The sequence below is a fragment of the Anas acuta genome, chromosome 5 (assembly GCF_963932015.1).
Source record: "Anas acuta chromosome 5, bAnaAcu1.1, whole genome shotgun sequence".
Taxonomy (NCBI): domain Eukaryota; kingdom Metazoa; phylum Chordata; class Aves; order Anseriformes; family Anatidae; genus Anas; species Anas acuta.
Genome location: NC_088983.1, coordinates 25,412,496 through 25,428,481, shown reverse-complemented (window position 1 = coordinate 25,428,481; position 15,986 = coordinate 25,412,496). Strand labels below are relative to the sequence as shown.

Genomic DNA, 15,986 nt, shown 5'->3' with positions numbered 1-15,986 from the left:
CATGTATATAACATTAACTCTTTTTAATCAGATTTCATACTGTATATTCATACTACTGTCTCTCAACTGGGTGTAACCTACAGTAATTTCCCTGGAGAAGACTTTCTTTTCTACAAATGCTGTTCTCTTCACTGTCCTGGTTTGGGGGAAATGGCTACAACCTGCTACAACAAAAGGGCTTCTCCTTTAAAATTTTCTACATATAAAAGAAAGGACTCAGCCTGTCATCCTAGGACATTAAGATGTAACAAGTGCCTCTGTATCACTTTAGCAGTTTACTGAACTGTATGAAAATGTACTCTTGCATATATCTTTATTGGTTCTCATCCATATAAAAAAATCAAAGTTGTTTGCCATTTAGAGAAGTCATTTCCAAAGCCTTCAAGTAGATCACATGCTCTTTGATAAATACATGGTAAGAGCATAAGAAACTTCCTCTGCAGGCTAAGATCACAGGTAGGGAAGCAGGAGTAGTCCTGCTCATGAGTCACTTTCTGTCTGCACAGCAGCTAACATACCAGGCACCTAGTAGGAAGCATTTGATGCTACAGAGTACCTTGGTCTCCCGATCAACCAAATCAGGCTGATCAGCTATTGCGTGGTCTGGCTCCCATCTGGCCTCATGCTCAGGTTTCCCTCCCATCAATCAATAGCACCTGGGGGGACAGCAGGAAAGAGAAGGGAACTGGTAGAAAGCTGGGTCTCGGGCCACTGTAGGGATACAAGGCTGCAGGGTGAGGCAGAAAGTTTAGTTCATGCTCGAGTTTTGCTGCAATATGAGATGAGGTCAGAGTCGGACATGCCCAGACCCCAGAGGCTGGAAATGCTTCCAGGTCTACTAGCTTAAACACGGCTTCTGTGTGCCTGACAAGCAAAGGCAGTGAGGACAGAAAGATTTCCTGTATAGTCCCTGAATAAACAAAAGGATGTTTGTTGCCATGCTGTAAACAGCTGCGTAGCAATGATGTTTTTCTTCTTTCTAATTCCACCACAACAAGAAAATTTTTAGTTTAATACTTCCTCCTAACTTTCCGCCAGTGTTTTTCATCCCTCTGTATGGAATAGCCACTGGGTTGTGGAGGTTGTAACTGGCAGCAGGGCACATGCTCAGATGTAGATTTCACAATGTATTTGTTACAGCTGAGAGGAGGTGGAGCTGGTCTGGCCAGCTCAGGCTAAGCTCTCGTGTACTGGGTGATTTCATACCAAATTAAGACCTGCACCCCAAATTTTCCTGTTCAATCAATTTTCAATGCTTGACAGGTGCACTGGATTCCTCAACCAAACTTTTGAAACATTTGGACTTCTAAATGAATTTTTAGCATTTTAAAAGTTATTTTTAAAATCATTTCCTTAGCTATTGCCGTGTAGTAGTAGATTTAGCAATATCTGTGCAAACTTCTAAGCTGAATTTTTACATATACCTGTATCAATGGGTACACATTAGGTATACATACACACAGTGGGTATACATGTGCAATGTATGCAATGGGTTTACCCATACCAATTTCTGGTTCCCGGTTTACCAGGTTGCAATGGCAGCAGGTTACCTGAACACCAGAGATTTTCAAAAGAACCCTCCTGCCAAGGAATCACTTGCACAATGGTTTGAGAGCCAGAGTCACACAGAAATTTACATTCACATCCCCAGGATGCACTTAAGAGGCCTGCTCCTTTTTGGATACTCAAATACTGTTCACTTCAGTGATTTTTAGGGGAGTCTCTGGCCCCAATTAAGGAAGATACAGGCAAGAGAAGTCAACATTTAGATTCTCAGAAATGCTTCATACTTTCTGCCTGAAACATCTGACAAGACACATTAGAATCTACACTTTAATATGTTGCAGGCTTTGTGGGCAGATGAAGTCTGTTTCTATGCTGCATCCTCTAAATGTGATGCTCCAGCATCCCCTACCACCCATCTATGAACTTCAGTTCTACATCAGCTTAAAATCTTTTAGGCAAAGACTAAAACTACTTTCTCTTTTAGTAAAGAGAAAGTAGATCCTCAGGACTGCTAATGCTTGAGGCACTTCTCCAAAAGCAGAAAGGTGTGGAATTCATTTCCAGATCCAGTAGTTTTAGCATTTTTGATACATGTTATAACAAACACCTATTAAAACAGGAACTGGAATCCATGGCTCTTGCCAACACCAGTGTGCCTCGGTTATGAGGCAGAAAAAAAACATATTTATTCTCTCTGGCCATAGATGAGCTGTTTGAAGCTGTTCCACAGAATTAGGGGGTGCCTCATTCCTCAATAGGAGCAAAAGATATAAATCTCATCCTCTGCATTTTCCACTAGAGCGTTCCTTATTCTGCTTATTGGGAATAAAAGTACCTGATTCAAAAATGTGGATCCTGCTGCCAGAGTATAGCACCAGCTTACTTTGTGGATATGGGCCCTTCTTTGTTGATCAGTTATAGGGCAGATACTGTCAGATATTTGAAGAATGAGAGAGCTGCAGAATTCTGCAACTACAGATGAGGTACTTGTTCAAACCAGAGGGGGCAGAAGAAATCTTTTGAATGAGAAGTTGATATTGCTAAGCCTGGCAAAGTATCCCTATCAAGGACATTGATAGCACGAGACCTCTTCTCTCTACCTCAGTATTTATAAGGCTGTGTGTTTGATGAAGATCCCAGTTCATTTCAACCCTGTGGTGCCCAATGGGATTTGTGGTCCTCATATATGTGAGATCATTACCTTTGATACCTTTTGCAGGGTGTCAAAAGATTCAGGGGAAACTTAAAGCAGAGAAAACAGATCATTGACACTGAGATTTGCATTTAGCACATTTTGCCTATTCTATACCACAGGTGTTGCTTGAGACATCCCTGATCCTACAGTTTTAGGTCTGACTCAATATGTGACTCAATATGTGACTCAATACTAACTAGCCAGGACAGCAGTGACTTTTAAAGAGTGGCCCCTCTGTGATATAATTAATCAGCCTTCTTGTTCTTCAAATAAGTCACAGGTGTGGACCTAAGCAGGTAGGAACATAATGTAAAAGGCTGAAGGAAGGGAGATAGCTTGTTTTTTCAGGAACATAAACAAGCAAGTTCTAAGCTTCAGCAAGGCTGATGGAGGCAGCTCAAAACTGCTAATGTTTCATTTCACAAAGAGGCCTCCTGGTGCCATGCATTGGTCTGGGGCACTCAAGCTACAGCTGCCACTAAAGATTTCTCAACCCCATACTCAGCTGACCCCTGCAAAGAGCCCACCTACACTTTCCCTCACTTACTTGCCTGTATGAACCACTCACTACATTGGTTCATGTGGAGAACAGAAGAAACAATGAGGGAGGAGGGAGTTCAAAACAGTCTAGCATCTGACAGAACACGTGGAGACAAAAGCAGAAGAGGAGGGGTGGTAGGTAGAGAGTAGGATGTACAGTACAGTTTCTCAGCTTTGAAAAACTACTTTCAGTTCATTAAAGTACAGTCTGATCAACCACAAGAAACTTGTCTACCAGCCAACTTATGGAACATACCCTTTAAAAACTCCCTGATCCTTTAGATGGACCTCGAGAAATGTTTTAGGATAGAAATAGAACAATATGCATATCTTATGGCCCATCCAAAGAAGTCTTTTTTTTTTTTTTTCCCGCCCTTAATCATTGTCCCATTCTGAGTGGCAGTACCAATGCTGACACAGCCACAGAGTACAGCAGCAGCTGAAGAACCCAGAAAGCAAACAAACCTAGGAAGTCTGACTTGCAATCTTCTGCATTTATTATTAGACAAATCTCCTTAGTCAAATAAGCCACATAAATGAATGTAAATAAATTGTGTCTTCCTCCTCATTTGTTTATTCATTATGTATAAGGAAGGGGATACCTTCCTCACCAGCTACTTCGGACTAGTCAAGTTCAGTAAAGAACAACCTGATAGTCCTTTTGTGAAGAAAATAAAACTCCTTAAACAGCAAAAACTTTTCCTTTTGTGTTATTGTGCTTACTTGTAAAAAACATATATTGGATTTTTACTCAAAACAAGCATTGAATAAGCAACTGATCATTTGTTTTCCTTTGCCTGAGTCTGATGACTGTATAAACCTTGCCTGTCTTTTACTGGCATCACAACCACAACAACATTATTCATTCAAGCAAAAGTTTGTATTTGAAGTCTCTCTCAAGATGGAAATGAAAAGCTTAAATCATGGATAAATACTCTTCTGCCAAATCTATTGCTCCCCACTCCCTGCTACCCCTAGGCAAGGGTAAAAGATGAAGTTAATTTTTAAAATTAAACAAACAAAATATTTGGTCACGTAGTTTCATTTTCTTCTGGCATTGATATCTTGTGGGTACTATACCAAGCCATGAAAAATAAATAAAAGGGAGCTGAACATTTCAAACACTGTCAGTGAACTTTTTTCCAGTTCAGTGAGGTTAATAGGTCTTTTAATCCACAAATTCATAAGAATAGGATTATACGTTGTTAATATGTTCTTTATATACTCATAGAAGTCTTCCTACCAGAAACAGAAATTAGTTCCTCATGATAGAGTCAAGACTACTTGTAATTAACAAAAAAGTCACATTCAAGCAGACTTCAGACAGCAACAGCTAATTACGGCAACCAGAATAGACAAGCAAAAGAGCTGTGAGCTTGCAAACCCTTGAAAAAATGATTAGACTTGAGTATGTCAGTTGGTCCAGAGAATCTGTTTAAGCAAGTTGAAAACATGCAAAAGTAATTTACAGGACTGGGAATAAATTAATCATTTCATGTTGGGATCAACCCAAATAAATTTCAGATCCTTCACAAACTTCTTGCATTTCAGGAAAAAAATAAAAGAAAAAAAAAAAAAAGGACACATTACATTACTCTGTCAACTTACTCTGCAGACCCAAACAATCTGGAATTTCAGTGGTGTTTCTTACTCTACATTTACATTTACAATGCCTTGTAAGAAATAATATATTACACTGTATCCACCCATCAACTAAAACCAAACCAATCCATACCAAAACAAACAAACAAAAAAATCAGGAGTTTACAAATAAATGTCTGCCATTTCTGTTGATTTTTTTTTAGGGTAGCAAACTTGATATGCAGTGCCTTATTAAAAAAATCAAGGCAGTAAACAATGGGAAACCGAAAAGCAGAAAGTTCTCTATGAATTGCCCTTCTAGCTTTGTGAACCCAAAGGAAGAATTTAACCTGCTGCATGTTCTAATTCTTTCTTCATGTTAAGAGAGGCACTGCTCAGTGTAGCAAGATATGGTTCTCCTTTGCACAGCTATTTGTAGAGAAAATGTTTTATTAAAGGAACCTTCACAAAGTGACAGCATCAGCACGCACAACTTCCATTTCTTCTGTATGCTTTTCTAAATGTCAAATCAAAATGTGGCAATGGGATTAAATATACTGGTAACCATAGTTGTATTATAAGTGCCTTATAAATCACGTTATAGTTAATTAATCTAATTAACAGTCCTATGTCCCAGATACATTACAGGAAAAGACCAAATCAATCCAACCTTGAAGAAAGCACTAATATGTCTCAGACACCAATCCTGGATTTGCTGAGCATTCATTGAATATCGACCTGCTGTGAAAATATTACTATACCTGCTGTTTTATGGGGCTGGATTTTGCTTGCTTTTTCCGCCCCTTTAAAAAACAAAACAAAACAAAACATAAAAAATCAACAACAACAAAATTCAGGAACACAGAAGTTGATGTTATACACTAAAGATACTTCACTAGTGGCTTAGCATTTCAAAGATAGCTAATTAAACTGATTAGATGAACCTTTTGTAAGTTTTAAGGGTGATAATCTACAATTTTTCTGCTATATCCAAATAACATAAATTCATCTGTACAAATTAAAGCACTGATATGCAAATAAAACCACACTAAGTCCCTTGGAACTTGGCTGAAAAGTCTCACATTTTCAGAAGGTAAATAAAGAGCATGTTGAAGCAGAGCAGAGTTTCTAATGAGTTAATGTAAAAAAACCTCATGCAAAAGCAATCCGCATCAAAGCTAGCAGGCTATACCCTGACAGTCATCCATCAAACCAAAAGTCCCCTTAGTAAATGCCAATTATAGGGCAAATATGCACAAACGCGGATAGCATAAGCCATGGGATCATTTCCTTCCAAGAAAATTAGTGACCAACAAAACACCCGTGCAGTGTAAACTACCAGCCTGCCCTACAGCAACACTCACTCCTGACCGGAATACTAACTACTATTATTATTTCACTCCTTTTTATTTCATTTCATTTTATTTTGTACTTTGCAAGAGTTCAGAACCACACAGAATTTTGTTTGGGGTTATACAAATTCCTTCACAATTTGTATAGAAGTCTAACATAACTTTTTAAAAGCCATGACATGCCTATAATGTATACAGAGTCTCTGACTTCCGCCGTAAGCGAGCCTTTTTCCTAACTTAATCATACTCAAATTTCACCCCTTTTAAAGATCCTGATTCAAAAATGTTCACTCATTCTCCACAGTCCACAAATTTATACCATCTCTTCCTGTGGTATTATATGTGCATAAATTAAAAAAGAATGGTCTTGTATAAGGCCTAAAAAGTTAACATTCCAGGTCCCCACCCCCCAAATCTAAGCTCAATTTATCAAGGAATAAAATACAAAATATACATTCTTATAAAATTATCCTTCTGCATATGGACAGGATGTTTTGAATTTGAGCAGTTACGTTCCCCAAACCTAAAACAAAGGGAAACACAACATGCTATGTAAAGTCAAGCGAATAATATTAAAAAGTTCTCCACTGTTGCATTTGCCATATATCTGATTCATTTCAGCCCCTTCTGCTAACACCGCCTGCAATCACACCTGACCAACACTTTTGTTTGTTCTCCCAAGAGCAGTTTTTAGATTTATTGTATCCGATACACAGTATACTGAAAAGCAGCACATTTTCTCATAAAGAGTGTCAGAGGTCCATACCTCAAGGTAGCAGTTAAAGTCTAAGACAAAAACATTATGCTAATAAGCCAAAGCAGGTTTTCAAGAAGAAAACCTTAATACTAGTATCATGACAGAGAGAATTAATTCCTTGGATGAAAACACTCACATTTGCTATATTTATACAATTGGATTAGAAAATGCAGCGTTAGTCCTAGTTTGATGTCTTACCTAATTGACCTCTAAAGTGACATCTTCCATCGTACAGGCTGGCCCGTGCTATATTCATTTATTTCCATCTTACCTAAAATTATGATGAATGGTCTGAGCTCCATTCAATTATTGAAAATGTGCAAAGAAACAGAAACAATGAAACTGGCAAAGTGCTCTGCATTCTTAGGAACAATTTAGGCTAATTAGCATCAACTTCTCCCCCATTCATCATACCCCTTTAGAAATATAAACAAACTGTCAGCTCTAACCTAACAAACAGATCACTGAGCTACTTAACACAAATTATTCTTACATGAAAAGCTCCTTCTCAGGCAATATTCTCCTCTAGGGCATCTGGGAAGCTGAGCTATTAAAATTGAAGACATATGTTTCAGTCAAACTTAACTCCCAGATTGCAGTGATCGCTGTTGTGACAGTTTTCCGTCAGCATACTGCTGCTGGCGATGTACTGCAGATTTAAACAAAGCGATGCAACAATAGACTTCAACGATGCATGTTCAGTTACCGCACTATCAATACCAACCAATTAGTGTCCCACACCTAAAAGGGGAGTTATTAAAATTATCGTTTAGGTACAGCTCAAATCTCGGGTTTCATTTCAGAATTACAAGTTCGGCATCTTCCAGCTAAGGGGCGGCAGCTCGGACAGCGCCAGCTCCCAGAGTCGCTTCCCAGGTCAGATGGAGCTGAAGGGGAGGCAGTGCTCTGACAGGGCCACGGAGGGAGCACCACTGCGCTGCCACTCCTGTGCTCTGCTCGCACTTCTCCCAAGGTGCCACAAGTAAAAGGACACCTCTTTCAGCCCAGGAGGACAGGGAGATAGACCAAGAGGAGTTCTTCCTTAGCGCAGCTGGCACTGTGTTACTTTGAAAGCCAAAACGATGATGAAACACATTCTTCCGCCTGTTCTCCAAAATGCAGAAAGATCTAAATTTGTCCCCCACCCCTACCTAAGCTAAGACATTTTTCTTCACTTCAGTTATATAGTTCACTATCTGATGAAAGGAAAAAATAAACACTGTTCTTGACCTTCCTGCCTCATAGGTATTTGAGATGTTCTGCATAAGCAAGCATAAGCCTTTTCCAGCAAAAAAAATGCAAAATCAGAGAACATCCTATGCTGCTTTCTTGAAACATGCATGCTCGCAAATATAGACTGGAAGCTCCAACGATATCTGAAACAATCAGCGGTGAGGAGCTATTTCCTAACTGGAATGGGTTTTTCATTTTGAACTTAAAAATAAAAATAAATAAATAAATCCTATTTATTGCCTTGGTTCCCTTAAAACAGCAAAATATAAAACTGGAGTTTTGTGAATTAAAAGGGGCAGACTTTCCTGTCACTTCTCAATTGATTTCCCCTCATTTCTCTGCTTTTCTATTTCTTCCTGTCTCTAATTTTGTCGTCTGAATCACTTGTAGTACATCATAGCTCTTTTTATTTTTTTTTAATCTTCTTCTTCACTGTTTCCTTCTTCTGAGGAAAGTCATGTAATCAATCAACAGCAGCATTGTGACCAATGTGCATAAAAAGTGTAGCTGGAATTTAATTTTTTTTCACTTTTGGGTGAGAGGAGGAAGAAGCATCTTCCTTTGATGTCATGATTTGGCCGTCATTACAAGGTTCGCATAGAATTGTTTTTTCTGCTTGGATATAGAACTTGCTAGGCCCGGGGGCACATGATGAGAATGAGAACAACTTCAGATATGAGGTCCCCAAACACCTTCATGGTGATAAACTTCATCTTACCACCAGAGATACACTTTGTGAATTGACACAAACATCAAGATTATATTCTTGCTTCCAAAGAAAAGAATCTTGCATCAATGAAAATAAAATATGACAGCCACCTCAAAAAGTGTTTTACACTTTGGTGCTGTCCAGAAAGCCCAATCCAAGAAACCTTATGGCAACAGATCGGTGAGATTTGCAAATGAGCACCAAGGCAAAGGCTCCTTTCTGCCTGTCTGAAATGACACCACAGCTATGGGCCTGACAGGCTCATGTAGTTCATATATATCAAGAGAGAATGAAAAGGGATTTACAGTCAGAAGGCTTCAAACTTATTCCAGATGTCATGAATGTGAATTCATACATCAGAGTAGTAAATCAAGATTTTAAGCTGGACAGAAACACTTGAGGCCTGAAATAAAAAATAATAAAAGCGACAGCATGGAAACAGCACTTGAACTCACATTTGTAGATAAGACTGCTCAAAAGCTAGGTGCAGAAGTAAGGAACAAACAGAATAAAAAAAAAAAAAGTAGCAGAAGAGAGTCATGAGAATTTCAGAGGGTTTAAGTGAAGGAGGAAGAAACTACAACTTCTTTTGGTTACTTTTTTAGAACACACACACGCACATATATATATAGAAATCTGATGGGTGACCCTACAGAAGCCAGGAAGATGTAAGATTTCAAGAAGACAAGGTTAAGCTCTGACAAGCTGAGAAGGAGGATGAAGTAAAGCTTCAGCAACATCACTAGGAGCAGAATATTAGATTTGGTCTAGAGGAACAGAAAGTGTTTTAAGACAGAACCAGGCAAAAGGTGAACCATTCTAAACTGTTCTTCAGAAAAGACTCTTTGACAGCTACCCAGCACCTGAGTTACTTGTATCTCATCAAATATATTGACCTGGGAAAGAGTATGTTCTTAAAAATTCTGACCTGTAAGTTATGATACCAAAATACAGTGAAATAGAAACCTTGGGATTGTACCTTCTGCACCTTTCTGGGTTTACTTCCAAAGAAATAAAGAACACAAAGAAAAAAGAAAAACATGAATAAATTTGCTCTAGAAACATGGGCATGAAATTGGAGTCACAAAGAGACAGAGCAGCACTTAACCCTTCCCAGGTATTAGAGCAGAAACTGGAGGTATGCCACAAATGCAGCAAAGAAAATGTCACGTAAAGATTAAGTAACTTTCCTTATGCTATGAAAAAGTATTCTCTAAATTGTGTGTTATTCTATACAGGACTATCCCAAAGGGGGTCACCAGCAGAATATTTTGATTACTGAAAAGAACATAAGGGATATAGTATGCTACCTAAATGCCAAGGTGCACAGTCCAGTTCACCTATTTAATAGATGACAATCCATGTAATGTATGTAAATACATCTAATGTATATGAAAACACTGATTTCATCTTCACAGCTTAATTGCTGTCTCAACAGCTACAAAATTGTCCTTATTTTTAAGAAGCTAAAGGCATGTGTACTTGAATGCTGTAGAGCCAAATAAAATAAATATTAGATCATATACCTGGAAACTACTTCAAAACTGGCACTGGGTTTTCAATGAGCTCTTCTGAAGAACAGAGAAACTTGGACATGGTAGTTCTTACCTTTATGTTACAAAGATCAAACATGCAATGTTCCAGAATTTGTTTCCTATTTACACTGAGTTGCTCTGACATGGCTGTTACTTCCATTTTTCCTACATTTTCAAGTGTTTTCTGTTGGTTCAAAAATTGTTTTCTTCCTGGTTGCAGTGCCTTTTTAAGGCACAGCATCAAGTAATAGAAGCAGACAGGAAATAAGCGTTGCTGCTCTCCAGAGGATGATTAAGCAAGTCTGCACAAGTTCCCTGAAGTTCCCACAAACAGGCTCTTATGTAACAACATATGTTTTCAAAGATATTTTCTCTGAGCAGTGAAGAGACTTCATGGGAAAAATATAGACTAGCTTTACGATAAACACTGCTGAACATGAAATAACTAAAAAGTCACCATGAATGAAGTAAATTATTAGATGCTTAAAATAGCAATGGATTCTCATTTACATTCCTCAAAATTAACCTTGTTCAATAAAATGCCCAGATCTTGTAGTTCTTATGCAAAGAAGGCATCTTCCACGTTTCTTTGAACACCATCTGTAATGCTCTGGGATCAGTCCAGATGAAGGTATCAATGCAAATAAACCAACTAGCTTCAATAGGTTGCTTTTGTGCAGAAACCAGAATCTGTCCATCTCCTCTCAGTCTATTCTCAGAGCAGAATTTATTTTAATTTTAGACGACTGAAAAACACATATATTGTAGAACACTAAGATTTCCTGTCTTGCTCTCTACTAATCTCAAACATAATTCTGAATAATTTTATTAAAAGAATTAAAAACCTATAGAAAAGATTATTTAGATTCTTGGGAGGAAAATATTTGACTAATTAGCATTAGACATGAGGATAAGATATAATATCCTTTATATAAGATATAATATCCTTTGATTTTCCTACCCATAAATAAACTGATTTTGGAAGACAAACATTGAAAAAGACAAGTGAATGTAAACAACACAGCATATGTATTAAGTTTTCAGGTTACTTTCATTTCTCTTATTTTCATCAGCTTTGTACAAAGATTTGATATTGCAAATGTAGAAAAGACAGGCCAACTAAATATGCCAGAGTTAACTACTCCCTCACAGATCAGACCCCCATTGTGCACTCCAGCAGAACATCTTGCATGCTCTGGAAGTCTGCTAGCAGTAAGTCTGATTTCTATGAACCATACCATGCATTTTATTTTCACATTATGCAGGCAGGGGCTTAGCATTCTGTGTATTAAAAACATTGCCAGATGCACACAGTTTATTGCACACAGCTTATCCTGTTGTTCCTAAAATCTGCAATTGAGTATTTCACATGAAAGGAACATCTATTCACAAAAGAAGAAGACTAGATGAACTGGATCCTTGACTTCCTAACTACTCTCTGATATTGTTACCATAAACTGTTTTTTAAAGATTTTTTTTTGGTTTTAACTGTTAAAGACACAGAGGAGGCATATAACACAGGGGTTTCCCAGAAAGAGCAGAAACAGAAACAAAGATGAGATGTTTTCTGCCTTACAAAAGCTATGTGGCCCTACTAAGTTCACTTTCTCTCTTGTCTTTCTCATAATGGCACCAAAGTGAGAAACCGTACTACAGTTAAAAATAAAATAAAAAAAATTGCCATCTTCTCATGACCATGTGCTAAGCCTTTTCAGTATTCAGCAAATAGACTTCTTACAACTCACTATTCCCACTTAGCTGGTGCTTTTTTCCCAGCTGGTGCTGGGAATTCACTCTGTGGGGTTGTTCAGTCATAGAAACAAGAGCTAGGAACGACCTTACAGGTCATTTTCCTGGCCAAACAGGATCGTTTTTTCTATCATATTTGCTAATGAGCTGTTCCAGGACCCAGGTGATGAGACATTTACCGCCTCCTTATTTCACAGCCTGTAGATCTCACTGCTTGATAGCCATTCTTTCAACCACCGTGTTTCTTTTCTCAACTCTTCTTCCTGTACTATGTGCTGATTTTACTCCACAATCTATTATAACTAAGTACAAACCATGGCCAATCATGATGAGGATTATCCGAGCAACGGAAATTGCAGGGGTGGTAGGGGGAAGAAAAGAACCCTAGAACAGTCCTGGTGAGGAAAACGCAGAAGACACATTTGAAGCTTTAACTCTGTAAAAGATCCTTATAAATGCTGGAAGGCAAACAAATAATAACTTATTTGTCTTTAAGTCTAAAGGTCTGTTAGAGAAAGACAGCTTTTTTCCTTCATTTATGCACAAGTTTGCTGTGTTCTTTTAATATGCATCTTCCTCAAAAAAAAAAAAAAAAAAAAAAAAGTAATCAAAAAGGGATCATAACATGAATAATTGAGGTTATTTTCCTATTGTATTAAGGTCTGTATTAAGCCAGACCTCAAAGACATTTTTCACAATAAAAATTAAGGAAAAACACCCTACAACTTTTTCTGTCCCTCTTAAACCTAATGACGTGATCCAGAACTGAAAATCTGTGCCTTCCTGGTCACATGAGCCTCTGAAGACAACAGATGGAAGCACTGTAGTTAACAGAAGCATCAGGAAAATCCAAAGAGCTGCCAAAGCATTCCTGCTCTTTGGGCAGGAACTGCAGTTGCCAAAAGCTGGGGTCAGGCACAGAAAACTGACAGCTTATGCAAATGCTTTCCAGGCTAAGAAAGTCATGAGTCTCAAGCCAGTTCATCTCCCTAGTTGGGCCTACACAGCTTGAAAGAGTGTTTTTTTTTTTTTTTTAAATAAAAAAAAAATAAAGCCATGGGTGGGGAGGCAAGCCCTAGGCCAGCTTCTGGACTATAAGCACTTTTATTTGCATTTTAAAAAACAAAACCTGTCGCTCAACAGGAGCAGGGAAGATGGGCTCAGGCCAAAGCCTGTTTACAATTCCACCGCAGCTGACAGATGTTCTTTGAATGAGGGAAATGCCTGCTTGTGCTCTAAAGGGCTCCCTAACAAACATAGCCATGAAAGGGAGTCTTCCCACTAAATTCACGTAAGTGCTACATCAAACCAAGCTGCCTGGTGATTGAGTGGATGCTGTTCCTAGAATCTCAGTTCCTATATGAGCTAATAGCACAGATGGACTCCCCCAGATTGATGCATCCATAGCAAAAGTTAAGTTGGGGTCCTTGAGTAAATGTACAGTTTTTGCTTCAAAGCTGTGAGCTAGTTATTAACAGACCTTTGCGTGTATGTTGATGTTTCTTTAAGGGGTAATTTAAGTACTTCAGGTAGTGAATGTTGCTTTAAAAATGGTTAACCACAGAGTATTGGTTAAAAATGTGCAAATATCTAGGAAATCCAGATGCATTTGGCACTACCGGTCAGCCAACAGAAGATACTGACATTTATGTTTTGAATTCTCAATGACTGATATATGAAGCAGTAGAGAGACTCAAGGCACATGCATCTTCCGTTGTCTTAGGTATCTCTTTCTCATTTAAATTCTAACATACAAGCAGGAGGACTATTTTTAGACTCCAAAAATGAACCACTCAGAAAACAGGATATCCACTATTACCACACAGTCAAATTGAAAAAATACCATTCCCAAAATCACTTGAATGCAAAATTACAGACCACTAGCAAAAAAATAAAATAAATAAATAAAAATAAATCTTGAAACAAGGGACATTCACTGCTTAAACTGAAGCATATTAAGCAGATGACATCAGTCTTGAAGCCTTAACCCTGAATTGGAAGTAGTCATTATCAGCCTGTGAAAGTGGCCCACAAAAACTCAAAGAAGAGTTCAATAACAGGTGGGTCTTCCATTCTACTCTTCTGCACAGCACTTGCAGGAGTGGGTATTTATTCTGGTCTCAGCTGCCCTCCCTTCCACTGTGCCCCTGACACATGCTGTGACAATATCTGGGGCTGAAACTGCTGCCTTGAGGCTAAAACCACAAAGAATATACTACAAAATGCTGAATGCTATTTGTACCGACATAAAGTGCTCTACCTCATTTGTGTAATCTACACTGTATTAAGCAGGATTCCCAAATGCCACATTCACAGACATGGTGAGTATTGTTGAGGTCCCTAGGAAGAGCCAAAACCCCAAACATCCACCTGAGGAGCAGCACTGGAAAATGCCAAGCAGAGGGAGAGTGCTCTCTGTCGCTATCAGACACCCAAATTCTCTGCAGGTGTAAGATGCCTCTTTCTACCTGGTATTTTCAACCTGCAGCCTCATCCTGGAATTAGATGTATTACCATTTGTGACTCCTTTTAGAAAAAGCAATGATGGTGATTTTACCTGCAACCAAACAAGTAAACAAATTAACAGTAACTGAGCAATAGCATCAAGGCAAGGGAAACTGTTTTCTTGTCTGCCTCCAACAAAAGGGAGTTAAACCTGCCTTTATCAGCTCCCAAGAGACTGCTCTAAATGCCAAGTTACAGCAAAATAACTATAGAAGGTAAATTTATTCATTCCCTCCTGTTCAGACCAGTGCATTTTGTGAAATTAAAGATCCACTGGATCAAAGGCTATTCACTCTGGCCTAGTAGAAGAGGCACACTGGTGGGAGGCAGGAAGTCGGGATTACAGTCTCAGCTCTGAATTTAACATTTAAATTGAAACCTCCTTCCTTGCTAGTAGGCTTCACAGGCATGCACACCACCTCTCCCAGCCCTTAAATGTTTTGTGGAAATGTGTTCAACGCAGAGGGCTGAGAGCATGAGCTGTTCCCCACAGCAGCTCAAAGTGGGCACCCCGCTCCCCTCAGGGCTGCACCAGCTTTAGTTTTTACAGAGGAGGAGCTGAACCCAAGTCTCTTGCATCACGGTCAGGCAATCTAATGGTGCAGCAGATATAGGGCAAAACTGGTGAGAACTGTCTTTCTCCCCCACGATGGTTTATAAAAAGGCTGATCTGATGAAGCTGCTCTAAACAGCCGCTGAATGGAGCCCTGCAGTGAAGAAGGATGCCTACGCTGTTGATCACAATAAAACTTGGACCCGAGTAAGTCTACAAACTGAGTATTTATGCCAAGCAAATCAGATTTTGAAAACAGAGCTCTAAATAAGAAGAAAACTGAAAGCATTTTTTAGAAACCAAAAGTGAGGCACATAGTCCACAAAATTTAAGTCCAGAGGACTATAGCCTTTAGACTGTTTTGGGAACGTTGACATTTAGACAAAGGGTTCTGGTTTTGTGGTGGGTTGTGATTTTTTTTTGTTTGTTTGTTTGTTTGGGGTTTTTGTTTGTTTAGTTGTTGTTATTTACTATTTATTTTATCCCCCTCCCCCCTCCAGTATATGTGTATTTGTCACATCCAGGCATGTAAGTGTTAAAAGCAATGGGAAAACAATAGGAGGTTAAAGTATGCAATGCAATAAGAATGTTTAGCATGCCCTGACACTCCAATTCCACCCCACTCCCCTTTTCAGGCATCTAATTGTTTGCTTTTCCTCCTACATACAATAATGAAGTGAACTACAATCAAAGTGTGATGACAAATGGTCCCAGGGTTTGCATTCTTTGGAATATATTGGCATTTGTAAACCGAAAGATAGATGTAATCAA

The 15,986-nt window shown here is 38.7% G+C and overlaps 1 protein-coding gene across 2 annotated transcripts in view; it reads right to left on the bottom strand.

Annotated features, from left to right (window-relative positions):
- SLC25A21 (solute carrier family 25 member 21) overlaps window positions 1–15,986 on the bottom strand; it is a 249,554-nt gene that overhangs the window by 212,548 nt on the left and 21,020 nt on the right. The window contains exon 1 of one of the 2 annotated variants that reach the window (XM_068683311.1): window positions 10,482–10,543. The exons of the other annotated variant lie outside the window; for it this stretch is intronic. The gene's annotated coding sequence lies outside the window, so the exon portion shown is untranslated. Of the gene's footprint in view, window positions 1–10,481; window positions 10,544–15,986 lie in introns of those variants that run through there. 2 annotated transcript variants of the gene reach the window in all.